The 27,309-nt window shown below is 36.3% G+C and overlaps 1 protein-coding gene across 7 annotated transcripts in view; it reads left to right on the top strand.

Moving 5' to 3' along the window:
• Positions 1-27,309, top strand: part of CEP83 (centrosomal protein 83) — a 122,653-nt gene that overhangs the window by 7,320 nt on the left and 88,024 nt on the right. For 2 of the 7 annotated variants that reach the window (XM_045467022.1, XM_045467024.1), the window contains exon 2: positions 17,702-17,780. The exons of 4 other annotated variants lie outside the window; for them this stretch is intronic. The gene's annotated coding sequence lies outside the window, so the exon portion shown is untranslated. Of the gene's footprint in view, positions 1-12,440; positions 12,577-17,701; positions 17,781-27,309 lie in introns of all 7 variants that reach the window. One more of the 7 variants, XM_045467020.1, reaches the window with a different exon arrangement.

Here is a 27,309-nt window from a genome sequence, read left to right as displayed (position 1 = left end):
AAAGAAAAAGGGAAGCATCTAGGAAAGACTTTCAGAAGGAAGTAGTGACTGAGTTGAATATAAAAATGAATGAAAGGTGAGATTAGGAGATTGCATTCCACAGAAGGATCCATGTGAGGTGAGCAAATGTATAGTGTGTTCAATGAACTATAAGCGATTTAGTTTTGTTAGGGTATAAGTACAAATCAGGGAGTTGTGAGCATGGAAGGGTAAAGAGGGTCCAGATTGTGAAAGGTTTTACATACTATATTAATAAGCTTGAATTAACCGTTATTGACCAATTTTGCAAAACTGTTGAGTGGGAAGCACTTCAGGATTCTGCCAAGATTTGATTTGAATGTTTTTTAACTACATCTTCAACTATTTTAAAAGGTACAGTAAAAGATAAATATATCCAAATGTGCTGTAAACTGGATTTAAAAATATTAGAGACCTCCAGCATACTAACTGATACGGAAATAAAGATCTGATATGTCTTCAGTATAAAATCTTCTGAATTAAAATTTTTATATTTAATATACACAAGTAAAAGACCTAGTATGTTCTAAATATTGGAGTTCTATAAGATTTAGTTTGAAGATATTTACTAGAACTGTTTGAATACTGCTGTTTTAGATTTGGTAGTTCTGTAGAGTATGGATTTGGGGCTAACAACAAGCAGTTGTCTCTGAATACATTTTTGAGTGTTGCATAAACTTACGTGGAAAGGCATGGAATTTCAGTAATTCTGGGTTATTTCTTGAAGTGGAGGCTTTAACTTCAAGCCTCATTTTCTTTTATATTTGGTCACTTTTTCTGATGTGCAAAGGGGAGACTTTTTTCCTCCTCCTTTGGTCATCAAGTAGACTTTGAGGTGTCCTCCTTTTTTTCAATTGACATTTTCCATCTGGTTATACATATATTTTATGTTGTAAAATAAGAAATGTGCAGGAAATGCACAGACATAATAAAATCACACCTATCACCCATAGGTCCTACTTAATATTTTACTGTTTATCTTCTCTGTTTTTTATGCATATATAGTTATGTAAATAGGCTTTTTACAAAATAAGGATTATATACCAGAGTATTTTGTGGTCTGTGTTTTCTACTTATGTAACAAACATCTCCTGATGTTAAGTATTCTTTCATAACTTTTTCTCTTTTTTTTTAAAGAAAAATTTAACTGACATTTCGGCCTAGAATTTACTTTTAGGAAAGTTTTTTTCCTTATGGTTCACAATGTTTATTTTTAAAAACAGCTTTTTTAAATACAATTGATAAATAACAAATTGTACATTTTTAAAATTAAAGTTTTGATATATATATATATATGTATATGTGTATATACCTGTGAAACTATCATCACAGTCAAGAATTAAATATATCTATTATCCCCAGAAATTTTCTTATGATCCTTCCCCTTTGCTCCTACCCCCTCCAACTGCTCACTCTTTCCTATTTCCAGGCAACCACTGTTATGCTTTCTGGCATTATGATTTGTTTGCATTTCCTGGAATTATATAAATGAAATAATATAAAATGCACTCTTTTTTGTCTAGATTTTTTTTCACTCAGCATAATTATTTTGAGATTCATTCATGGTAAATAACTCATATTTATTGAATATTGTATTCAATTGTATGGATATATCACAATTTGTTTATCCATTTACCTCTTAATGGACCTGTGTTCGAGTCTCACAAAAAAAAGCTGCTATAAACATTTGTGTAGAAGTCTTTGTATAGACATGCTCTCATTTCTCCTGGGTGAATACTTAAAAATAAAATGGCTAGATTATATGGTAATGTTTGTCAGTTTCTTAAAAATTAAATGATTTCCTCAAATGATTTTCCTATTTTATATTTCCACCAGTTTATGAAGCTTTCAGTTCTTCTACATTCTAGACAGTACTTTGTAATATTAGCCTTTTAAGTTTTAACCATTTTAATAGGTGTATGGTAGTATTACATTGTGTTCTTTTAAAAAACCATTTTTTTAACGTCTATTTGTTTATTTACTTATTTGAGAGAGAAAGAGATAGAGCTCCAGCAGGGGAGGGGCAGTGCAGAGCTTCTCTGCTAGTGGGGAGCCTGATGTTGGGCTTAAACTCACAAACTGTGAGATCGTGGCCTGAGCTGAAATCAAGAGTCCGATGCTTAACTGACTGAGCCACCCAGATGCTCCTATGTTGTGTTCTTAATTTGCATGCCATTAATAACTAATGATATTTAACATCTTTTCAAGTGTTTATTTAACCATTTGTGTGTCTTCTTGGCATGGTGTCTGCTCAAATCTTTGAGCCAGTTTTATGTTGTTAAATTGAGTTTTTTTTTTTTATGATTTAGTTTTCAGAATTCTTTACGTATTTTGGATGCAAGTCCTTTATCAATATGATAGATATATGTTTATATGTATTATATGTATATAATATGTTTTGATACATATATGTATAAATTATTCCTCCAGTTTTGTTTTCATTTCCATTATGGTGTCTTTTAATTTTTTTTTAATGTTAATTTATTTTCGAGAGAGAGAGCGACAGCATGAGTGGGGGAGGGACAGAGAGAGAGGGAGACACAGAATCCAAGGCAGGTTCTAGGCTCTGAGCTGTCAGCATGGAGCCTGATGCAGGGCTCGAACCAATGAGCTGGGAGACATGACCTAAGCCAAGGTCGAGTGCTTAACCATCTGAGCCACTCAGGAGCCCCCATTATGGTGTCTTTTAAATATAGAAGTTCTTTTGGTTTAAAATTAACTTGTTAATTTTAATAATAATTAACCAATTTAAAGAAATCTTTTACCTAACCCATGACTAAACTTTTCTCCAACATTTTCTTTAAGAGTTTTATAGTTTTATGTTTTGTGTTTATATATACATTATGAGTCAACTTTTGTGTATGGTGTGAGGTACAACTTAAAATTCATTTTTTGCATATGTCCCGGGACCATTTATTGGAAAGACTATCCTATCCATTGAACTGACTTTACATTTTTGTCAGTCAATTGGCCATATTTGTTTGAATCTGTTTCTGAACTTTACTCTCTTTTTAATGGATTTATGTGTCTGTGTTGACACTAATGCCACACAATTTTGATTTTTGTTGGATTTAGTAAGTTATGAAGTTAGGTAGTGCAGGTTCTCCAATATTTTTTTTTTTCCCAAAGTTGTTTTGGCTATTCCATGTCTTTTTGTTTCCATATAAATTTTAGAATTAGCTTGTTAATATCTATAAAGTCTGCTGGGCTTTTAAATGGCATTGCATTGAATATGGGAGAAATTAACATCTTAGCAATATCTTAACAATGGGATTATTATCTGATCCATGAATATGGTATAACTTTCTATTAAACACACTTTTTAGAAAATAGCCTGTTTTCCATAATAAACAGCACTGTGATGTAAACACCATGAAGGCAGGGACCTAATTTTATCTTCCACTTCTACTTGGCCCTTGGTATGTACTCAGTAAGTGTTTACTGAATGATAAATGAAAGCAGTCCTTGAACACAAATGTTGGTACACATCTCTGATTAGTTTCTTAGAATTAATTCCTACATGTGGAATTGCTAGGTCAAAGGTTATGTTCATTTTTAAGGCTTTTGGTTACCAGACTGTCCCCAGAATTTATTTTTCAGGCAGAAATATCTTGATGGATAACTGTTTAAGGCATGCATAATTGATTAGCAAACAGTGTTCTTGGTGACATCCTTTTTCATCTTTGAAATTACATTGTAAGCCTGTGGGAAAGTAGGATTCATATCACAGAAAATTTGTGGTTCACTTTTGTCATTAAGTTTATTGCAATTGGGAGTTATGAAAAGGACCCAAAAGGTAGAGGATTATTGTTTTTTTTTTATTTTTTATTATTTAAAAATTTTTTTAATATAATTTATTGTCATGTTGGTTTACAAACAACACCCAGTGCTCATCCCAACAAGTGCCCTCCACAATGCCCATCACCCATATTCCCCTCTCCCCCACCCTCCCATCCACCCTCGGTTTGTTCTCTGTATTTAAGAGTCTCTTGTGGTTTGCCTCCCTCCCTCTCTGTTTGTACCTATTTTTTCCCCCTTCCATTCCCCCCATGGTCTTCTGTTAAGTTTCTCAAAATCCACATATGAGTGAAAACATATGATATCTGTACTTCTCTGACTGACTTGTTTCACTCAGCATAATACCTCCCAGTTGCATCCACGTTGCTGCAAATGGCATGATTTCATTCTTTCTCATTGCCAAGTAGTATTCCATTGTATATATAAACCACATCTTTATCCATTCATCAGTTGATGAACATTTTGGGCTCTTTCCATAATTTGGCTATTGTTGAAAGCACTGCTATAAACTTTAGGGTACATGTGCCCCGATGCATCAGCACTCCTGTATCCCTTGGGTAAATTTCTAGTAGTGCTATTGCCGGGTCATAGGGTAGTTCTATTTTTAATTTTTTGAGGAACCTTCACACTTTTCCAGAGTGGCTGTACCAGTTTGCATTCTCACTAACAGTGCGAGAGGGTTTCCATTTCTCCATATCCTTGCCAGCATCTGTGGTTTCCTTGATTTGTTCGTTTTAGCCAGTCTGGCTGGCGTGAGGTGGTATCTCAGTGCGGCTTTGATTTGTATTTCTCTGATGATGAGTAGACGATTATTGTTTTTTCTTTGAGAAACTTAATTTCTTTAGAAAGGCAGTTTACATAATTATAAAGCATTAGAGGGGAAAAGTGCAGATGTGATAGAATACAGAATAAATATTCTGAGGTAAGCACAAGGAAGGCAGAAACCAGTGAAGCAGAAAGAGGTTTATGTTTACTATTATTATTATTTTTTAAATGTTTATTTATTTTTGAGAGAGAAAGGGTGAGCAGGGAGGGGCAGAGAGAGAGAGGGAGACACAGAATTTGAAGCAGGCTCCAGGCTCTGAGCTGTCAGCACAGAGCCTGATGTGGGGCTTGAACTCACAAACCATGAGATCATGACCTGAGCCAAAGTTGGATGCTTAACTGACTGAGCCACCCAGGCACCCCTGTTTATGTTTACTTTCAGAGTAACTATAAACTCAAAGTGTGTTTAGACTGTAAGGTTTTAGGTTTAACTCTGACCTTGATTTGTGGATTAATTGAAGAGATTTAAGGAGGCATTTTAATTTGGCATAACTATATGAACACAGTTGTGAAGGCAAGAATAAATAAGTGTCTGAGGGACTGTAAAGCAAACTTAATTGGCTCTAGCAAAGGAGTGTTGTGAGGCAGCAAAATGAAATGTTTGCGTTTATATAGACAGTTGGCTAATGTAGGACTGTGAGTTTGGCTGAGAAGCTTAGATTTGATCCATCCAGTAAATAGGAAGGATTATAATAGTAGCTACAGTGATGAACACAGTATATGAGAAAGATTGTCCTGGTGGATATTTGTAGGTGATGTAAGGGTGAGGAAAGACCAAAATCTGGCACATGTTTAGGAGATTTCTCTTAAAATAAACCAAGGGTAAAATATTTGAGGTTTTGCCCTCAAGGGTGATGGTTCTAGAAGAAGAATGATTCAAATCAAGAGACAGATGAAGAAGAATCAGCAGGATTAATAATTTATTACTAGTGGAAGTTGAGGAATGAGTTGTGTACTAAGAAATTCAGAGATGATAGTGGTAACTTTTTTTTTTTTTAAAGGAGGCAGATGGAAATTTGAAGTTAATGAGTTTAATTCTTATGTTCAGCTTCCATTGTGGATGGGACATGTGAGTAGAGTGGGAGTTATGAGCTGTGTTCGGAATGTGGGTGTAAATTTGAATGTCATTCAAATAGGTGTAAAAAATGAAGTGTGAGAGAAGCAACTTGACTTAATTTAGAGAGAGGCAGCAGTGGATCAGAGATTTCTCATGGTGACTGGGAGAACAGGAACAAAGAAGAGACAGAAGTCAAAGAGCCAGGAGATGATCATGGTACTGTAGATGCTAAGGGAGAAGAATATTTCAGAGATTTATAAAGGTGGTTGTGTGCAAACTGCGTTATTAACCTTTCTGTATGTTTACGGTGTTTGGCATGGTTTAGTAAATAAGCTCTTGATGAAAGATGATTGTAAATTCTGTTAATTATTGGATTAATCAAGATTGAAATTTTTAATGTAATATTGAAAAGGAGTAATGACAAAATTATTTTCATACTTCATAAACCATGTGTCAATATTCTCATGTAAAGGGGCTGCCATTCTTACAAATTTTGCCCCAGATTTCAAAAGCAGTTTATTTTTGCATCATGTAAGAAACACTAATAATTTTAGTTTAATTGAAGGGAATAGTATAATACCTTATAGTTTATAGTTGCTTTAGCCTGTATATCATGATGTTTTTTAAAGCTTGATTTTTCTTGTCCTCCATTTTCTTTTCTTTTTAAGGATTTTATTTTTTTAATTTTAAATTTTTTATGAATATAATTTATTGTCAAATTGGCTTACATACAATGCCCAGTGTTCATCCCAACAAGTGCCCTCCTCAGTGCCCATCACCCATTTTTCCCTCTCCCCCACCCCTATCCACCCTTCGTTTGTTCTCTGTATTTAAGAGTCTCATGTGGTTTGCCTCTCTCCCTCTCTAGGATTTTATTTTATTTTTTTAAGTAATCTCTATAACCCATGTGGGCTTGAACTCACAACCCTGAAATCAAGAGTCACATTCTCCACTGACTGAGCCAGCCAGGTGCCCCTTTTTTCTTTCTTAAAAATTCAATTTATTTGGGGGGCCTGGGTGGCGCAGTCGGTTGAGCGTCCGACTTCAGCCACGTCACGATCTCGCGGCGGTCCGTGAGTTTGAGCCCCGCGTCAGGCTCTGGGCTGATGGCTCAGAGCCTGGAGCCTGTTTCCGATTCTGTGTCTCCCTCTCTCTCTGCCCCTCCCCCGTTCATGCTCTGTCTCTCTCTGTCCCAAAAATAAATAAACGTTGAAAAAAAAAATTTTTTTTTTAAAAATTCAATTTATTTAAACAACAAAACCAGGTCACCCATTTTTCTCACTCTTCATCTCCTGCCTCTGGCAACCACCAGTCTAATAGTTTGGAGTGTTCGTCCATGTTGGGGGGAGGAGGAGACTTATTTCACTTATTCATTTGTTTATCTCTGACTTATTTCACTTAGCATAATGCCCTCGAGGTCTCTCCATGTTATCACAAATGGCAAGATTTCATTCTTTTTTTTTAATGGCTGAATAATATTCCATTGTGTATGTGTGTCTGTTGCTCAATTTTCTTATCTGTTCATCCATTGATGGACATGTAGATTGTTCCCGTATCTTGGTTATTGTAAATAATGCTGCAGCAAATGTGGGGATGCATATATCTTTTCAAGTTAGTGTTTTCATTTTCTTCAGATAAATACCCAGAATGGAATTGGTGGATCATACAGTAGTTCCATTTTTAATATTTGAAGAGCCTCTATTACCTTATTTCTCCAAATGGATCATTGTATCTGTTTATTCTACCTCAGCATATGATCTTGGTCTTTTCCTATATTCTAAAACAGTTTTATTATATTTCTGGTGTAAAAGTATTTTCCAAGGTAAGTTATATAATTTAAAAAGCCTTACCACAAGGTGTCATTGTAACATATAAAAAGAATTTCCATATAAGCATGTGCGATACTGATTTTTACATTTCCTCACATTTTTAAGTCTTTTTTTGTTCCATATTTTGCAGTTATCTTTTAGGGTATGTTGTGAATCTCTTATATTAAAGGGAAAAATAGAGTAGTCGTGTTCTTGAGTTCTCATATTTTTGCAAAAAACATATGCTTTCCACCCACGAATTTCTTAAGAGTATGTTGCTATAGAGATGATTGTTTGAGGGAAAGAATGAGGAGTTACAGGAGGTGGACATTTAAAGAACAAAATACTTATTTTATGTCTTTGTTCCTGACAGAGCAAGAGTTAGTGTTTACCCCTCTGCTGATGAAATCTCTATGGAAGAAAGGTAGATATTTTGAGTGTTGTACTATGATGGTATTTGCATTTACTAAGATGCTTTTGCAAAGGTTCCTGTGCTTGATTCATTTTTTACATGGAGGATGAGTACTTGTAATCTTTGAAGCAACCTTTCTTCTACTTTCACTGGATTCCTTTTTTTTTTTTTTCTTCCCTGATTTTCTGGTTGGCCTTTTAACTAATAACATTAAAATAGCTTTTATTTTTATTTTTTTTTTTGAGGGAGATGAGTGTCAATATCTAACTACTAATTTCTGTTACTTCTAACTCCAAGTTTATTTTCAAGATCATTTTCTGGTTGGCCTTTTAACTAATAACATTAAAATAGCTTTTATTTTTATTTTTTTTTTTGAGGGAGATGAGTGTCAATATCTAACTACTAATTTCTGTTACTTCTAACTCCAAGTTTATTTTCAAGATCATTCCCTGTTGACTACTTGGTACCACTGTTTTAGTTCAGATCTTTATCATTACTTTCCCAGCCCTTTGATCTTATTTTCTCTAGGATTCCCACTATCTCCCTGCCCACCTAGTTTATTTTACACACCTTGGATAACCTAGTTATTTTTCTAAAGTACAAATCTGAAACTATCCTGGACTGTCCCTCATCTGCCTACAAGCTTAAAACTTTTCATTGGCTCTTCTAGATCCCAGGATAAACTCCAGTCTCCTGCACATTTCCTTCAAGGCCCTGGCCCACCTCTCTAGGCTCATCTGCTCCCCACCTCACTATCCCCTACCCACAAGTTGTTTTCCATCTCCATGCCTTCATACTTGATGTTTCTTCTCTGCGTGTTTGGTTTTATCTCAGGATCACCCCCTTTGTGAAATCTTCCTGGACAGCCTCTCTAGTGGAAGTAGGCCTGTCTTCCCTTTGTACACATACTGCCTATAAATGTATTACATTGCTTTATACTTTTAAAACTTTCTGAATTCATGTATTACTTGGAATTGGTAATGTATGCACATGGCAAAAAAATTTAAGTACAAAAAGGATTTGGTAAATAATAAATTTTCTCTTATCCTTGTTCAGTCAGCAAGTGTTGGTTAACATGTAGGTTTCAAGGACTAACTCGAACTCCTTGAGGGCAAGGATTTTAATTTATTTATTACTGTATCCCTGTACCCAACAGTGTTAGCACATAATAGACACTTAGAAAGTGTCTGTAATACTTTTAATACAGGCAGGCTCTTCCTTGCTAAGAAGTTGGCTTGACCTGATGGTCTGCATATTTCTGTATCCCCCTCAGAGTTCTCTTTGTGTAAGTGGACCACTCAGTAGATGTGGTGTGGTAGCCACTCAATAAATGCTGGTTGTATTAATTGCCCCCACCCCCTGTTTTTGGTAAGATAGGGATTTATTTATTTATTTATTATATAATTTATTGTCAAATTAGCTAACATGCAGTGTATATAGTGTGCTCTTGGCCTTGGGAGTAGATTCCTGTAATGCATCACTTACATACAACACCAGGTGCTCCTCCCGACAGGTGCCCTCCTCAATGCCCATCACCCATTTTCCCTACTCCCCCCACCTGTCCACCCCATTTAACCCTGTTTGTTCTCTGTATTTAAGAGTCTCTCACGGTTTACCTCCCTCTCTGTAGCTACTTTTTTTCCTTCCCTTCCTCCATGGTCTTCCGTTAAGTTTCTCAAATTCCACATATGAATGAAAACATATGATACCTGTCTTTCTCTGACTGATTTATTTCTCTTAGCAAAATACCCTCCAGTTCCATCCACGTTGTTGCAAATGGCAAGATTTCATTCTTTTTCAATGCCGAGTTTATAGCAGCGCCATCCACAATAGCCAAATTATGGAAAGAGCCTAAATGCCCATCAACTGATGAATGAATAAAGATACGGTTTTATTTTATTTTATTTTTTTTATTTTTAATTTTTAAAATTTTTTTAATGTTTATTTATTTTTGAGACAGAGAGAGACAGCATGAACGGGGGAGGGTCAGAGAGAGAGGGAGACACAGAATCCGAAGCAGGCTCCAGGCTCTGAGCTGTCAGCACAGAGCCCGACGCGGGGCTCGAACTCACGGACTGCAAGATCATGACCTGAGCCAAAGTCGGACACTTAACCGACTGAGCCACCCAGGCACCCCAAGATACGGTTTTAAAATTAACCTTTGTCTTGAGGATGACTTTTATTTATTTACCTTTTCTGGCTCTGAGAAATTTTATACTTTCTTTTTGGTAGATCCTCAAAGATGAAAAAGAGAATGTTTATGTTAACCTGAGCAAAAATGTTGAACTCTTAATCAACTTTTAACCTTTATTTAACTTTTCAGACTAAGGCATAAATCTCATGGAAATAATTCAGATTTACTTAAAAAATAATTTCCAGGATATATTGTCAGATCAGTAGATAGCCTTCATTTTGTGTTACAAGCTACGTGGTAGCTTTATCTATTTCAGTATATGGGGCTATGAGCAAAGAAGCCTCTATAGCTCACACAAAGGTATTAAGTGTTATATGCAAGAGAGCCTACACTAAGAAACATTAAAATGAATTTGAAGGATGGTTTAGGCAACAGTCATCTTTGGTTTTCAGATCACAACTTTTCAGAGACTTTTGTAACTTATTTCTAAGTATTTGAGGTTGACTGGTTACTAAATCCTATTTTGTAGAATTCTTTTGTGTGAATTAAGCTGTGTGGAAGCAGACAGTGCAATTATAAGAATAGAATAACATTTTAATTCAGAGTGCTTTGTGGTTGATTGCTAACCACTCTAATACATATCTTCTTCCCTTCCTCTTTCCTTGCCCTCCTGTTTCATTCTAAATCACAATTAAGGGGCCTGGCACCTTCCCAGGGTTTTGAAGGGTCTCTTCCCAGCTGCACTTTAGGTTTTGGCAGGGTGTCAAGTTGTGACATTTTTTGTATACAAGACACCCTGGAATGGCCATCCGTAGTCTATTTGGGTGACTAGTGTGGTAGTCTCTCTGGGTTTTAAAGACCTTAATTTCTAATGTTTTGTTATAAGAGAAGTAATGCCTCATGTAGTTCTCCTTAGACTTTTAATGTTTTTAAAAAACAGCATTCACTCTAGGGGCATGTAGTATTTAAAGCATTGTTTTGAAATGTTCAAAGGCATAGCATGTGCTTTTTAAGGGAATGTGTTTGGAAGATTTCCATGAGCATTAGCAGCTGTGCTTTTGGAATATTTGGAATTTCCATCCTTTTGAGCAGACATTGTACCACTGCTTAAGAAATACAGCTCCTGTGCAAAAGAATGTCATAGGTATGTCTGTAGAGCTGGGACTAGTCAAAAGAAGTGGTAGGAAGGTATGGTTCTATGATAGTCATAGTTGTAAGGAGAGGCAGATGAGGTATTTTGAGAAGAGTTGTGCTGAGTTTTTAAAAAACTGCCTTTCACAGAGACTAGTTCATCTAATAAGTGCTCCCTGATTAATAGACTGATCAAAAGTAATCTGTTAAACCTTTCTTTTTTAAAAGTTTGGTTTGGGGGTGCCTGGGTGGCTCAGTTGGTTAAGCGTCCCAACTTCGGCTCAGGTCATGATTTCACAGTTGGTGAGTTTGAGCCTCACATTGGGCTCTGTGCTGACAGCTCAGAGCCTGGAGCCTGCTTTGGATTCTGTGTCTCCCCCTCTCTTTACCTCTCCCCCACTTGTGTTCTGTCTCTCTGTCTCTCAAAAATAAACATTTAAAAAAAAGTTTGGTTTGAACCATGTGCTTAAAAAATTTGCAATGGGGGGGCACTTGTGTGGCTCAATTGTTTAAGCAGCTGACTTCGACCCAGGTCATGATCTCACAGTTCGTGAGTGTAAGTCTGCCGTTGGGCTCTGTGCTGACAGATTGAGATTCTGTGTCTCCCTCTCTCTCCGCCCCTCCCCTGCTCGTGCTCTGTCTCTGAAAACTGAATAAACGTTAAATTTTTTTTTAAATGTTTAAAAAATTTGTGTTGTGATTTTATTTGGCAAACTTTGTATAATAAGAATTGTTTCTTATATATAACATTATTCATTTATATATAACATTGATATATTCTGTAAGTAATTGAAATGTGTATTGAAATCAGAAAAACTTGATTATGGTATGAATTTAAAACTGTGATAGAAATTTTGTGTTTGGGCAAAATTTGTTATGAATAATAGACTGAAGAGAAAGCCAGTATATTAACCTGTAGCTGTTGTAACAAATTACCACATAGTGGGTGGCTTAAAACAACAAAAATTTATTCATTCACAGCTTGGAGACCAGAAGACTGAAATCCAGGACAGCACTGTCTCCAGAGGCTCTAGGGAAGAATCCTTTCCTTCTAGCTTCTTGTGGCTCCAGGCATGCCTTGGCTGGGGTGACATCTCTGCCCTTTTGGTCACACTCCCTCCTTCTTTGTAGTCTCAAAGCTTCCTCTGCCTCACTCTTACAAGGATACATGTGATTGCATTTAGGGCCCACCCATATAATCCAGGATAAACTCCTCCTTTAAAAATCCTTAATTTAATCCCATCTTTCACTATACAGGTAATATTCGTAGGTTACAGAGATTAAGAAGTGACTTATCTTCCTTTGGGGCAGCATTAAGCCCAATACAGTCTGGAAGCCTCAGTTACTGAAAATGGAAGTGAAAGTGAATCAAGAGCAAGGCAGCATTAGGATGGTGAATATAATCATTTGATATTTTTGAGGTAATGATGTGCCTGTGTGTGGCTTATTGTAAAGATGAGTAAGACCTGTTTCTTGCCTGGAAGCAGTTACACTGCATGTGTTATATATACATACATGTACATTTACAAGATAGACAGAGTAGTTACCTAATTATATTTGAGAAAGTCAGGAAGTACTTAATGGAGTAAGTAATACATTTCTGAACAGGGTTTTGAAGGCTGATGAGAAATTCACTAGACCAGAGTACAGAGGGATAGAAGAGGCCTTCTGGATAAGGAAATTAGTATTTGCAAAGACATGGAGGTAGAAAACAGCAGTGTATGTTCAGGGAGCTACCAGTAGTCAGTACATGAGATAAATTGTAGATTTGTATTTGTTTCTAATACACAAATCACTGTCTCGTTTTACCAGTTGCAAAGTAAACGTTTTTTGTTGTGAACATTTTTATTTATTTATTTATTTTTTAATTTTTTTTTTCAACGTTTATTTATTTTTGGGACAGAGAGAGACAGAGCATGAACGGGGGAGGGGCAGAGAGAGAGGGAGACACAGAATCAGAAACAGGCTCCAGGCTCTGAGCCATCAGCCCAGAGCCTGACGCGGGCTCGAACTCATGGACCGCGAGATCGTGACCTGAGCTGAAGTCGGACGCTTAACCGACTGCGCCACCCAGGCGCCCCGTGTTGTGAACATTTTTAAAGCACAGATCTTATCCTGGATGAAGAAGATCTTTGGCCATTAGATACAGGGGGTGGGTGGGAGAGAAGAGCTTTAGGGAAATGCAAATTAAAACCACAATGAGCTATCACTTTACAACTCCTAGAATTGCTAAAATTAAAAAGACTGTGTGAAAGTAATTAAATGAGGAGGCTGTTAGACTGAGGTGGCTCTAATGGCCTTAGCTAACATAAGCCAGAATCCACGCACTTGAATGTGAGGAAATGAAACTTACGAACAACCAGTCATGGCCAGCCAGCTAGGCTATCCTGAATAAGGCAATCTTTAGGCCATATCCATCACATAATTTCCTTCCTTCGCTTCCATATCTTCTGTATAGAAACCACTCCACTTGCTCTTGGTGGTGGTGTGCTCCCGACCACTTTCACTTTGGCACTGCCAGGATTGGAATTGGCGTGTATACTCAAACTCTGGAAAATTTTGTTCACCTTAAGGATGTCCACTCTCACCACTTTTATTCAACGTCGTACTGGAAGTTCTAGTCACAGCAGTGGGACAACAGAAAAAGACAAAAGGCATCCAAATCGGTAAGAAAGTAAAACTTTCCTATTTGCAGATGACATGATATTCTCTATAGAGAATAGCTGAAAGACTCCACCAAAAAACTGCCAGAACTGATAAATTAATTCAGTAAAGTCACAGGATACGAAATCAATGTACAGAAATCTGTTGCATTTCTATACATCAGTAATGGAACCGCAGAAAGAGAAATTAAGGAATCTATCCCATTTATAATTGCACCCAAAACCATGAGATAACTAGGAATAAACCTAACCAAAGAGGTGAAAACTTACACTATGAAAACTATAAGACACTGATGAAAGAAATTGAAGATGACACAAAGAAATGGAAAGACAATCCATGCTCATGGATTGGAAGAACAACTACTGTCAAAATGTCTATACTACTCAAAGCAATCTACACATTTAATTCAATCCCTACGAAAATATCAACAGCACTTTTCACAGAGCCAGAACAAACAATCCTAAAATTTGTATGGAACCACGAAAGAGCCTGAATAGCCAAAGCAACCTCTTAAAACAAACAAAACAAACAAAAAACTGAAGGCATCACAGTTCTGGGCTTCAAGTTATGTTACAAGGTTTTAGTGATTAAAACAGTATGGTACTGGCATAAAAATAGATATATAGATCAATGGAACAGAATAGAAAACCCAGAAATGAACCCACAATTATGTGATCAATTAATCGTTGGCAAAGGAGGAAAGAACATGCAATGGAAAAAAGATGGTCTCTTCAACAAGTGGTGCTGGAAAAATGGAGAGCTATATGCAAAGGAATGAAACTGGACCACTTTTTAAATTTTTTAATGTTTTGTTTATTTTTGAGACAGAGACAGAGCATGAGCAGGGGAAGGGCAGAGAGAGAGGGAGACACAGAATCCGAAGCAGGCTCCAGGCTGAGCTGTCAACACAGAGCCTGACGCGGGGCTGGAACTCACAAACCACGAGATCATGACCTGAGCTGAAGTTGGACGCTCAACCGACTGAGCCACCCAGGTGCCCCGAAACTGGACCACTTTCTTATGCCATACACAAAAATAAATTAAAAATAGATTAAAGACCTAAGTGCACTGTTTGTGATGAGCACCAGTGGTGTATGGAAGTATTGAATCACTGTATTGTACACCTGAAACTAATATTACAGTGTATGTTAACTAAATGGAATTTAAATAAAAACTTCAAAAAAATTTAAAAAGATTTTGTCTCTTTAAAAAATTTCAGGCGCGCCTGGGTGGCTCAGTTAAGCTTCCGACTTCACCTCAGGTCGTGATCTCGTGATTCGTGAGTTAGAGCCCTGCATCAGACTCTGTGCTGACAGCCTGGAGCCTGGAGCCTGCTTTGGATTCTGGATCTCCTCTCTTTTGCCCCTCCCCTGCTTATTATCTGTTTTTCTCTCCCTCAAAATAAACATTAAAAAAAAAATTTCACCAGTTTCTTTTTACTTTTTAAAAATTCCAATGTAGGTAACATAGAGTGTTATATTAGTTTCAGGTATAAAATGTAGTGAGTCATTAATTATATGTATTATTCAGTGTTCATCACGAGAAGTGTACTCTTAATGCCTTTCACCTATTTTACCCATTCCCCCCTCATCCTCCCCTCTGCTAACCATCTGCTTGTTCTCTGTATTTAAGAGTCTGTTTTTTGGTTTGCCTTTTGTTTTGTTTTTCTTTGTTCACTTGCTTTGTATCTTAAATTCCACATATGAGAGAAATTATATGGTATTTGCCTTTCACTGACTCATGTTACTTAGCTTATACCCTCTAAATCCATCCATGTTGTTGCAAATGGCAAGATTTCATTCTTTCTTATGGCTGAATAATATTCCATTATATATATACAATTATATAATCCATTATATATGTACATATATATATACATATATATGTACATACACACCACATCTTATCTGTTCATCTGTCGATGGACACTGGGCTGCCTTCATAATTTAGCTATTGTAAATAATGCTTCAATAAGCATAGGGGTGCATATATCCTTTTAGTGTTTTCATATTCTTTGGGTAAATACCCAGAAGTGCAATTATAGATCATATGGTAGTTCTATTTTTAACGTTTTGATGAGCCTCCATACTGTTTTCCATAGTGGCTGCACCAGTTTGCATTCCCGTCAACAGTACATGAGGATTCCTTTTTCACCACATCCTCACCGACACTTGTTGTGTCTTATGTTTTTTATTTTAGTCATTCTTTTTTTATTAACAAAATTTTTTTTAATGTTTATTTTTGAGAGATAGAGAGGGAGTCACAGAATCCGAAGCAGGCTTCAGGCCCTGAGCTGTCAGCACAGAGCCCGACACGGGTCTTGAACTCATGAACTGTGAGATCATGACCTGAGCCGAAGTTGGATGCTTAACTGAGTCACCCAGGTGCCCCAACAAAATATATTTAAACAATAGAATACTCTGGGATTCTTCCTTTGTGAGCTCATGGAATTGTATACTTACGCATTTTATTATGTGTAAATTTTACTTTAAAAACAAAAAGGCTAAACAAAAGAGAATTGGTTGATGAAATTGTCTGTTTTGTGAATGTTATTGTGTATCCATGTGATGTCTGAAAATGTGGTAGCTTCACAACCATGAAGAGAATTAAGCCAACAGGTTATGTTGGCAGAAGTATGGTGTCAACTTTAAACATAAAATAGCCAGTTTTACTAGCAAAATGAGTTTATTCAGGATAGCAGAGGAAATGCACTTTGGGACATACAAACTATGGCAAACTGTAAGCAAGTCCAGAGAACAAAGGAAAGGAGCATTCTTTTATATAGAAAAGGAGGGACTTGGGAGGGGTAGTTTGGAAAGAAAGGAGAGGAGTGAGAGTTTGGGGCTTTGGTAGCTTTTCATTGGGTGAGTTGTGGTAGTTCTCGTTGGTTTGTTGATGGGCAAGGAGTAAATCTTGTTTCCACCTGTTGGAGTAGTGGTAGCAAAATAAGCTTCTTTCTGTTGGGGTTGTAAACAGCAATGAGTGGTGGTGTGTGGGATCTCCCCCTTCAACGAGATTTTCTGTACGCAGTTTCAATGAAAAAGACCAGGGTCCTTGATGATATTGAGTCAGATTTTTTTTTTTTTTTTTTTTTTTTTTTTTTTTTTTTTAAAGAGCCAACCACATCTTCATTAGTCTCAGCAGCAGGTGACTGGAGCCCCTACCTACAAGGGAACTTTAGAAGGCTACTCTGATTACTGGAAAGGAATGTTAGCACTTCTATTAGGACAGGATGGGAGAGGAAATTGGAAGGGAGCCAGAGGGAAAGACTGCTGGGCCACATACAGGGAGGTACATGTGGCGTTCCCACTGGATCAGGCGCTAGAGGTGAACACTGCCATCTCCCTCAGAGTGAAGGAAGAGACAAAGCCTGAGATATGAGCCAGATCTTTGAGTGAACGTTTAAAACTTTGAATTTTAGAATTTGAAATTCTGAATGTTTTAAAAAATTGTGAATTATAAAAAGCAAAAAAGTGCACAAAAACTATCCTTTGAGTGATTTACAAAGCAAACCCCCAATTTAACCACAACAAAGATCAAAATGTAGAACACTGATGGCCTTTTCTCTGGTAACACTGTCCTGACTTTTACGTTAATCACTTCTTTTTATAGTTTTATAACCTAAACACACCTAAGCATGTATCTTCTAAATACTACAGTTTTGCCTGTTTTTAATTTTTTCTGAACTTTATGTTTAGAATAGTGTGCTTTTTTGTCTGTCTTTTGCACAGTATTTTTGAAGTTCACCTGTGTAGAGTGTTTCTGTAGGTTATTTTCGTTGTCGTAAAGTGCTAGTATCATTATGTCACAATATGTGTCTTCATCTGTTAATGGACATTTGGTTTGTTTTCTAGGTTTCATCTGGGAATAGTATTGTTACGAGCAGTAACTTTACAACAGAAATCTCTTGGTGTGTACTCACATTTTGGCGGGGTAGGTTTCAAGTAGAAGTATTATTGAGTCATAGTATATATACATCTTTAACTTGAGTAGTGCTCATTTTTTTCTAACATGGATATACCAGTTTACACCACAACTTGTTGCTTCTCCTCCTCTTTAGACTTGTTATGGTCAATCGTTTTGGTTTTCTCATTGTGATTTTAATTTTAAAAAGAAATCCTACACATTACTATGTAAAAGGATAATTCAAGAGAAATAATTGGGTAAAAGGTTCAAATGAACTTTTCACAAAAGAGGACATCGAAATGGCTCATCAACAGAGAAAAGTTGCTCAATCTTATTTTTTCAGGAAATTGCTTTTTAGCTTTTTTAGTATGTTTTTTTTTTTTTTTTCCTGCCATGGGTTATTGAAAGCACTCTCCTATATTCCAGTAACTTTGTTTTTTTTTGTTTTTTTGTTTTTTTTGCTTTTTCACATTTAGAGCTTCAGTACAACTACAGTTAATTTTAGTGCATAATGCAAAGTTGGGCCCAGTTCCATAAGGTGATCTGGTTGTCCCAGCACCTTTTTATTGCAGACTTCTGTTTCCTCACTGATTAGCAAAACCACCTTTGTTCTTAAATGTCTTACATGGGTCGATGTGTCTTAATAACTAGATTTGTAACGTCTTGATATCCAGTCCTGCTATCTTGTTTTTTAAAATAGTTTCTGCTGTTCTTTACAAGATTTCTGGCCTTTTGTATTTCCATGTAAATTTCTGAATCAGTATGCTAAATTTTACACACACACACACACACACGTGACACATGCACCCCTGCTTATTAGGATAATAAGCATGCACCCCTGCTTATTAGGATATTGATTGGTATTACATCCATGTATCTGGGGAGAATTTATATCTTGAGAATGTTGTTTTCCAGTATATGGTACATAGTTCTATGTATCTAGGTCTTTTTTAGTTTCTTTAATGGGTATCTGTGTAATGGTTTGCACATCTTTTTGCCTAGGTATTTGATATTCTTTGGTGCTTTTAAAATGTCTTTAAAAATATTGCTGACACGTAGAGTGCAGTTAATTTTTATATTCACCCACCTAGCAGTCTTCACCAAGTTCTTCTGATGATTTCTTTATAAATTCTTTTGGATTTTCTACATACACAATTAGAAAAATCTGTATGTAAAGAAAGTTTTATTTTTCCTTCCCAGTTTTTTAACCTTTTATATCTTTGTCTTGTTCCACATTTTTTGTTGGTTATTTTCATTGTTGAATAAAATTGACGATGATGGACATCCTGGTCTTGATCGCATTTCCAAAGGAAGGTACAGGGGTGCCTCAGTGGCTCAGTTGGTTAAGCGTCTGACTTATGGCTCAGGTCATGATCTCATGGTTAGTGAGTTCAAGCCCCACATTGGGCTTTGTGTTGATAGTGCAGAGCCTGCTTTGGATCCTCTGTCTCCCTCTCAAAAATAAATAAACTTTAAAAGTAATAAAAAAGGACGGCACAAAGATTTTAGAATCAAGTAGAGTGTTTGGTGTATTATTTTTGTATACATCTTTTTTTAAATTGATGTGCCTTTCAGTTCCTAGCTTGCGGTTTCTTTTTTTATGTTGTGCCAAAATTCATATAACATAATATTGAATGTTTTAAAGTAGAGAATTCGGTGGTATTTTGTCCATTCATTGTGTTGTACATCTATCACCTCCATCTGGTTCCCAAACATTTTATCACCTTCTAAGATAACTCCGTATCCATTGAACAGTCACTTTTTCTCCCTCCCCTCAGTCCCTGGCAGCCATCAATATGTTTTCTATCTCTCTCGATTTACCTATTTTGGATATTACTATAAATGGAATCATACTCCAATGACACAAATGGTGGATATTTTATTTCAGTCCCACAAGTTCCTGACCATGTTATTTACTTTTTACATCTATTTTCTATTCAGGTTAAGTAATTTCTGTTGATTTGTCTTCTAATTCATTCTTTTTCTTCTCTATTTCTTTTTTTTAATCAAAAAAAAAATTTAAATATTTATTTTTGAGAGAGAGAGAGACAGAGCATTAGCAGGGGAGGGGCAGAGAGAGAGAGGGAGACACAGAATTCAAAGCAGGGCTCCGGGCTCTGAGCCGTCAGCACAGAACCGGACATGGGGCTTGAACTCACGAACTGTGTATCACGACCTGAGCTGAAGTTGGATGCTTAACCGACTGAGCCACCCAGGCACCCCTCTTTTCTATTTCTGCCTTTGAGCTCATCCTTAGATTTTTATTTTGGTCATTGTATTTTTTAGTTCTATAATTTCACTTGGTTCTTTATATCTTCTATTCTTTGCTGAGACTTGTATTTCTTTGCTGTGTCTTTTTTTCTAAATTTATTTCAGGCTTGTTTGTAATTATTCATTGAAATATTTTTAGCATGGCTTATTTAAAATCTTTGCCAGATAACTTTAACATATTTTTTCTCTTAGTGTTGGCATCCATCACTTGTCCTTTTACTTTCAGTTTGAGACCTTTCTCATTCTTGGTGTGACTAGTGATTTTCTTTTGAAACCTGGACATGTAGGGTATTATGTTATGAGACTGTTTACTATTTCTGGCTTTTCCTGACACTTCTCTGGCACAGGAAAGGGGGGAAATGCCCCATTATTGCCAGATAAGGGGTAGAAGTCTAGGTTCCCCTGTTGGCTTCTGTTGACACCTGAGTTGTGGGCGATCGTCATTATTGCTGGGTGCCATGGAGTTCTGGCTCCTCAGGTGGTCCCCACTGTCACCCTAGAAAGAGTAGCCTTGTTACCACTGAGTGGTAGTGCCAGACCTAACTCTCGACTAGCGCTTATCTGATGGCTCTTCAACAGTGTGAGGTAGGTGCTCTTCCTTACTGTTGGTAGGGTGGAAAGTTCAGGTTTCCTGCGTAGTCTCCACTGACATTACAGAAGCATGGGACTTTATTACCACTCAGCAGGGATAAAAGTCCCAACTTCCTTGTTGACCTTCTTATATACCATGCAAGCTGGCAGGATATTAGAGTACCTCCTAACAATCTGGCCTTTGCTGGCACGGTTGGTGGTGGAGTCACAGTTTTTTCTGTAGTATTTTCCTGGAGTAGATTTTATTGTCTAAAACGTTTTTGTCTTGCTAGGTTTCCCTTTTCTTCTTTCTTTGGCTAAGAGAGCAGGCTTTTGTTAAGGCTTTTTTTTGCCCCTTCCCCAAGTCTGAAACCATTGCCACCTTGTTTAGCTCCAGGTTGGAGATCATATATGAAAAGGAATCCCTGGGAACCCACCTGTGTGTCAATTTTGATATTCTGAGGTTTTTAGCCGGTTTGGCTGCTGGTCTCCACTTTTGAGAGTTGTTTTATATATGTATACCGTTCAGGACATTTATTTGTATTAGTGGGATTATATAGGGAAATATACATCTGCTCCATCATCCCAGAAGCAGAAGTCTTTATTACAAAAGTTTTAAGATGTCTTATCAGTTTTCATTTACTTCTAGATATTTTCTGATTTCTATTGTGACCTTCTCTTTAATTCATGTTGTTTAGAAATGTATTCTTTCTAGGCATATATAGCTTTTCAGTTACTTTTTTCTGTTGAGTTTTAGTTTAATTGCACTGTGGCCAGAAAAATAGTCTGTATAATTTTGTTTTTAAAATTTTTTTTAGATTTTTAAAAAATACCCAGCATGTAGTCAGTATTTATAAATGTGACATGTACGTTTATAAGGAATGTGTATTCTATAGTTCTGGGAATAGTTTTCTATATATGTTAGGTCAGGTGGGTTAATTATATTGATTAAGTTGTCTATATTCTTACTGATTACTTTTTTGTGCTTTTTTACTGGTTACCAAGAATAGTGGTTAAGTTATACCCCTGTGATTCTGAATCTATCTATTTACCCTGTAGTTCTGACCCCTTCTACTTTATTTGTGTATAAAATTGTCATACCTTTCTGGTGTATTTAATCTTTTATCATTACAAATGTCTTACTTCATCTACTGTACTGTTTCTGTTGATTGTTATTATTTTTTGACCTTAAATTCTACTTTATCTGATATTAATGTAATTCTGTCATCTATCTTTAGATTAATGCTTAATTATATTTTTGGGGTTTTTTTCAGTCTTCATGTCCTTATGTTTTAAAAAGTCATATAAAAAGATACATAGTTGGGTGATTTTTTTTACGTTTCTTATTTGAAGCATTAATCTATCTACTTTAGAGTAATTAATGATATGTGTCTAAGTCTATTGTGTAACTGTTTCTGTTTTCCTGCTTATTTATGTTCCATCTTATCTCCCTGCTTGCCTTCTTTTCAATGGAATTCTTGGTGCACCTGGTGGCTTAGTTGGTCAAGCGTCTGACTTCGGCTCAGGTAATGGTCTTGTGGTTTGTGGGTTTGAGCCTGTGTCGGGCTTTGTGCTGACAGCTCAGAGCCTGGAACCTGCTTTGAATTCTGTGTCTCCCTCTCTCTGCCCCTCCCCTGCTTGCTCTCTCAAAATAAATAAACATTAAAAAAATAAATAGAATTCTTAATGGAGGGGTGATTCTCAAAGGAAGGACAGAGGTGATTTTTGCCTCTCTAGGGTACATTTTGTAAAATGTGGAGACCTTTTGTTTTTTACTACTGGGGGGGGGAGGAGTACTACTAGCATCTAATAGGTAGAGATGAGGAATATGTTACTAAATATTCTACAATGTACAGGAAAGCCCCCTTCCCACAAAGAATTATCTGGTCTAAAATATCAGTAGTGTAAAGGTTGAGAAACCCTTTATTAGAGTGATTTGAGTAATTAAAAATTTTCCACCCGTTTAGCATTCTTAGTGGTTATCCCACAGATAGGTTCAGGAAACTTAATATGAAGAATCAGACAAGTAAATATTTTAGATTCTTCAGGCCATGTATAGTTTCTGTTATGTGTTCTTTTTCCCCTCTCTACCTTCTTTCTTTCCTTTTTCAAAGTTGTTTTAGGTTTGTATAAAAATTGAGCAGAAACTACAGAGAATTCCCATGTACCCCTTGCATCAAACATGCACAGCCTCCCCCACTATTAACACCAAGAACATCATCTCCCAGAAGAGTGCTACGTTTGTTACAATTGATGAACCTATACTGACATGTCACTATCACTCTTAGTCCATAGTTTACATTAAGGTTCACTCTTGGTGTTGTGTATTCTGAGTTTTAACAAATGTATGTGGGCATGTATTCTGTGATAATAATATTCTACAGAATAATTTCACTGCTCTAAAAATCTTATATGCTGTACCTTTTCATCTCTTCCAGAATGTCATATAGTTGGAATCCAACAGTATGTATCCCTTTTAGATTGGGTTCTTTCACTTAGTAATATGCACTTAAGGTTTCCTTCACATCTTATTGTGGCTTGATGGTCATTTCTTTTTTGGGCTGAATAATACTCTGTTGTTGAGATATACAACAGTTTATCCATTCATCTACTAAAGGACATCTTGGTTGCTTCCAAGGTTTGGCAATTATGAATAAAGCTGCTATAAGCATTCATGTGCAATTTTTTTGTGTGTGTGAATGTAAGTTTTCATCTAATTTGGGTAAATAACACAGAGTGCTGTTGGACTATATGGTAAGACTAATAAATTAGAGTTCCTGTTATTCCACATTTTCACCAGCATTTGGTGTTGTCATTGTTTGTATTTGGGCCATTCTGATAGGTTTTTAGTAGTACCTTGTTGTTTAAATTTGCAATTCCCTAGTGACATACGTTGTTGAACATCTTTTCATATGCTTATTTGCCATTTGTGTACCTTCTTTGGTGAGAGGTGTGTTAAGGCCTTTGGGCCATTGTTTAATTCAGTTGTTTGTTTTCTTATTGTTGAGTCTGACTTTGTGTATTTTGCTTAATAACCCTTTATCAGATAGGTCTTTCTCAAATATTTCCTCCCAGTCTATGACTTCTCTTCTCATTCTCTTGACAGTGTCATTCACAGAACAGAAGTTTTAATGTTTGTTTATTTTTGAGAGAGAGAAAGACAGGGTGTGAGCAGGGGAAGGGAAGAAAGAGAGGCAGACACAAAATCCATAGCAGGCTCTAGGCTCAGAGTGGTCAGCCCAGAGCCCGATTCAGGGCTCGAACTCACCGTGAGATCATGACCTGAGCCCAAGTCAGATGTTTAACTGACTGAGCCACCCAGGAGCCCCCACAGAGCAGAAGTTTTAAATTTTAGTGAAGTGTAACTCACCAGTTATTTCTTTCATGGATCTTGCCCTTGGTTGTGTATTTAAAAAGTCACTGTTGGGGCGCCTAGGTGGCGCAGTCGGTTGAGCGTCCGACTTCAGCCAAGTCACGATCTCGCGGTCCATGAGTTCGAGCCCCGCGTCGGGCTCTGGGCTGATGGCTCAGAGCCTGGAGCCTGTTTCCGATTCTGTGTCTCCCTCTCTCTCTGCCCCTCCCCCGTTCATGCTCTGTCTCTCTCTGTCCCAAAAATAAATAAACGTTGAAAAAAAAAAAATTAAAAAAAAAAAAAAGTCACTGTCATACCAGGGACCTTTGTTATGTTCCAGGAATTTGATAGTTTTGCATTTTATATTTATGTACATTTGAGCTAATTTTTGTGGAAGGTATAACATCTACCTAGATCCACTTTTTTTTGGCACGTGCATTACTTTTGCATGTGCTCCTGTGTCAAAGATCGGTTGACTATAGTTTAGTCTATATGTGGACTCTTCTGTTCCAGGAATCTATTTGTTATTTTTTCAGTATCATGCTCTCATACTTTTGCTTTTATGGTAAGTTTCAAAGTCAGATAGTGTCAGTCCTCTGACTTTGTTCTTATGCAATATTGTATTGGCTATTCTGTGTCTCTTGTCTCTGTGCATAAACTTTAGAATTAGTTTGTTGATATCCACAAAATAACTTTTGGGGATCGTATTGAATCTATCCATCAAGTTGGGAAGAACTTACACCTTGGCAGTATTGAGTCTTTCTATCCATGAACATAGAGTATCTTTCCATTTATTTAGCTCTTTGTTGTTGTTTTTTTTCCATCAAAGTTTAGTAATTTTCCTCATATTAAAAAATGTACATGTTAAGTTTATAGCTATTTCATTTTGGGGAGTACTAATGTAAATGGTATTTTAAATTTCAAATTTCTTCTGTTCATTGCTGATACATAGGAAAGTGATAGACTTTTTTTGTTTGTTTATGTGTTTATTTTGAGAGAGAGAGAGAGAGAATGTGGGAGGGGCAGAGAGAGGGAGAGAGAGAGAATCCAAAGCACGCTCTGTACTGTCAGTGCAGAGCCTGCTGGGGGGCTTGAACTTGGGAACCATGAGATCATGACCTGAGCCAAAACCAAGAGTTGGACTCTTAACTGACTCAGACACCCAGGTGCCCTGATAGACTTTTTTGTGTTAACTCTATCCTGCAACCTTGCTATAATGTTTATCAGTTCCAGGAGTATTTTTTTAAAATTTGATCTTCTACACATATAATCATGTCCTGTGCAAAGAAAGACAGTTTTATTTCTTCCTTCTGTATTTGTATGTGTTTTATTTTATTTTTTTGGCTTAATACATTAGCTAAGACTTCCCATTATGATATTGAAAAGAAGTGGTGAGAGGGGACGTTTTTATTTGTTCTTGATCTTAGTGGAAAAATTTCTATTTTCTCACCTCTATGATGTTAGCTGTAGAGTTTTTATACATGTTCTTTATCAAGTTGAGAAAGTTCCCCTCCATACCTAGTTTGTTGAGTTTTTAAAATTATGAATGGGTATTGGATTTTGTCAAGTACTTTTTCTGCATCTATTGATGAGATCGTGTGATTTTTTTGCTTTAGTCTATTCGTGTAATGGATTACGTTAATTGACGTTTTTTAAATGTTGAGCCAGCTTTGCATGCCTGGAATAAATTCTACTTGGTCATGATGTATAAATCTTTTTATACATTATTGGATTCAACTTGTTAATATTTTGTTGAGGATTTTTCATCTGTATTCATTGTCTTTCTTTTTTTTTTTTTTTAAGCTCTTAAAACATCCTTGGCTTGGGACTATGCAAAAGAAGAATACAGGCCAAATGTGGCTCATGAGCTATAATTTTCCCACCCCTTTCCTAGTGATTATATTATGCATCTTTGACTTCTCAAAGTGTAATATTCATTGATACTTTTAGCCTTTCCTACACAGTGCAAGGGCTCTGTAACACTTGTAATTCTACCTTTACTGACTTAGATGCCATTTCTTTATGTATTATAAGACTATATCTGTTAAGAAATCCTAAGGTATTATTTTATGCAGTCTGTGTCCAATTAGAATTATGCACATATTTCCAATTTTCATTTATCTTTATTTTTGCATTGTCCAGTTCACATCTAAGGTAATTTTCCTTGTGTATGGAAGACTCCTTTACTGTTTCTTTTGCTGTGCATCTTCTGGGATGAATTTGTTCCATTTGTCTGAAAATGTCTTTATTTTACCACTGTTCTCTAAAGATTTTCCTTTTTTTTGCTATATTTATAGAATGTTAGTTTGGCAGTTATTTTCTTTCAGCACTATAAAGGTATCGTGTTCTGGCTTTCATTGTTGAAGTCAGTTCTATTGCTTATTTTCAAGACACGTCTCTTTTCTGGACTGATCTTAAGATTTTCCCTTTTTCTTTAGGAAGATCTTAAGGTGATGTTCTTAGGTGCAGATTTCTTAATGTGATCTAGGTGGAATTCTTTTTATTTATGTCTTTGGGGTTTTTAGAACATTTTTGGGGGAGGTTCTCAAGTATCTATTTACCTGTCTATTTATTTTGCAGGTATTGCTTCTATACTCTTCTCTCTCCTTCTGGAACTCAATGGCATATCTGTTAGAATGACATTTTAACTTTATTTTCTGTATTTCCTTTTTTGTATTTTTCATTCTTGTTTCTCTTCCTAATTTATCTTGAATATTTTCTTTTAACTTCTAATTCCTTCTTAAAGTATGTTTTATCTTGGCTGTTATGCTGCTTGTGCATTGAGTTTTTACTTTTGGTTATAGAATTTTTCAGTGTTAGAGTTTACATTGGTTTCTTTTTATGGTTTTGAATTCTCTTACAAGATTCTCAACCTTGTTTCCTATTGTCTTATACATAATATTAATATAAGAAAATTTCTTTTAGAATCGTCTAACAACTCTAATAGTGAGGCTCTCATGTTATCTATTTAAATACTTTTGCTTCTTGTGACTTTAGTTCATGTTCTCTTATCTTCCCATGACTCGAGTTTTAAAATTTCTAAAAAAATTTTATTGTGTCATATTTATTTGTAAAATTGGTTTTTAGAGCAAGTTGCAGCCTATTCTAATATAATTCACCTGAATTACCCTTAGTAGCAATAATAAGGGTAAGCCTTTAAAGTCTGTATCCAAAATGGAGGGGGGTGTTCACCAGGCCTTCTCCTTGCTGTTCTAGTCTGTGTCTTTGAATACGAAGACTGTCAGAAGGCATTCAGTCTCCCAGTCTCTGGAACTGGCAAATGCCCCTAGGAGAACAGTGGTCCCAAATTCCAGTCTCCTCTTTCTGTGTTCTCATCTTCCCTTGTTCCCATTTCAGTAAATA

Source organism: Leopardus geoffroyi, chromosome B4 (assembly GCF_018350155.1).
Source record: "Leopardus geoffroyi isolate Oge1 chromosome B4, O.geoffroyi_Oge1_pat1.0, whole genome shotgun sequence".
NCBI lineage: Eukaryota > Metazoa > Chordata > Mammalia > Carnivora > Felidae > Leopardus > Leopardus geoffroyi.
This window is presented reverse-complemented; position numbering and strand designations above follow the sequence as displayed.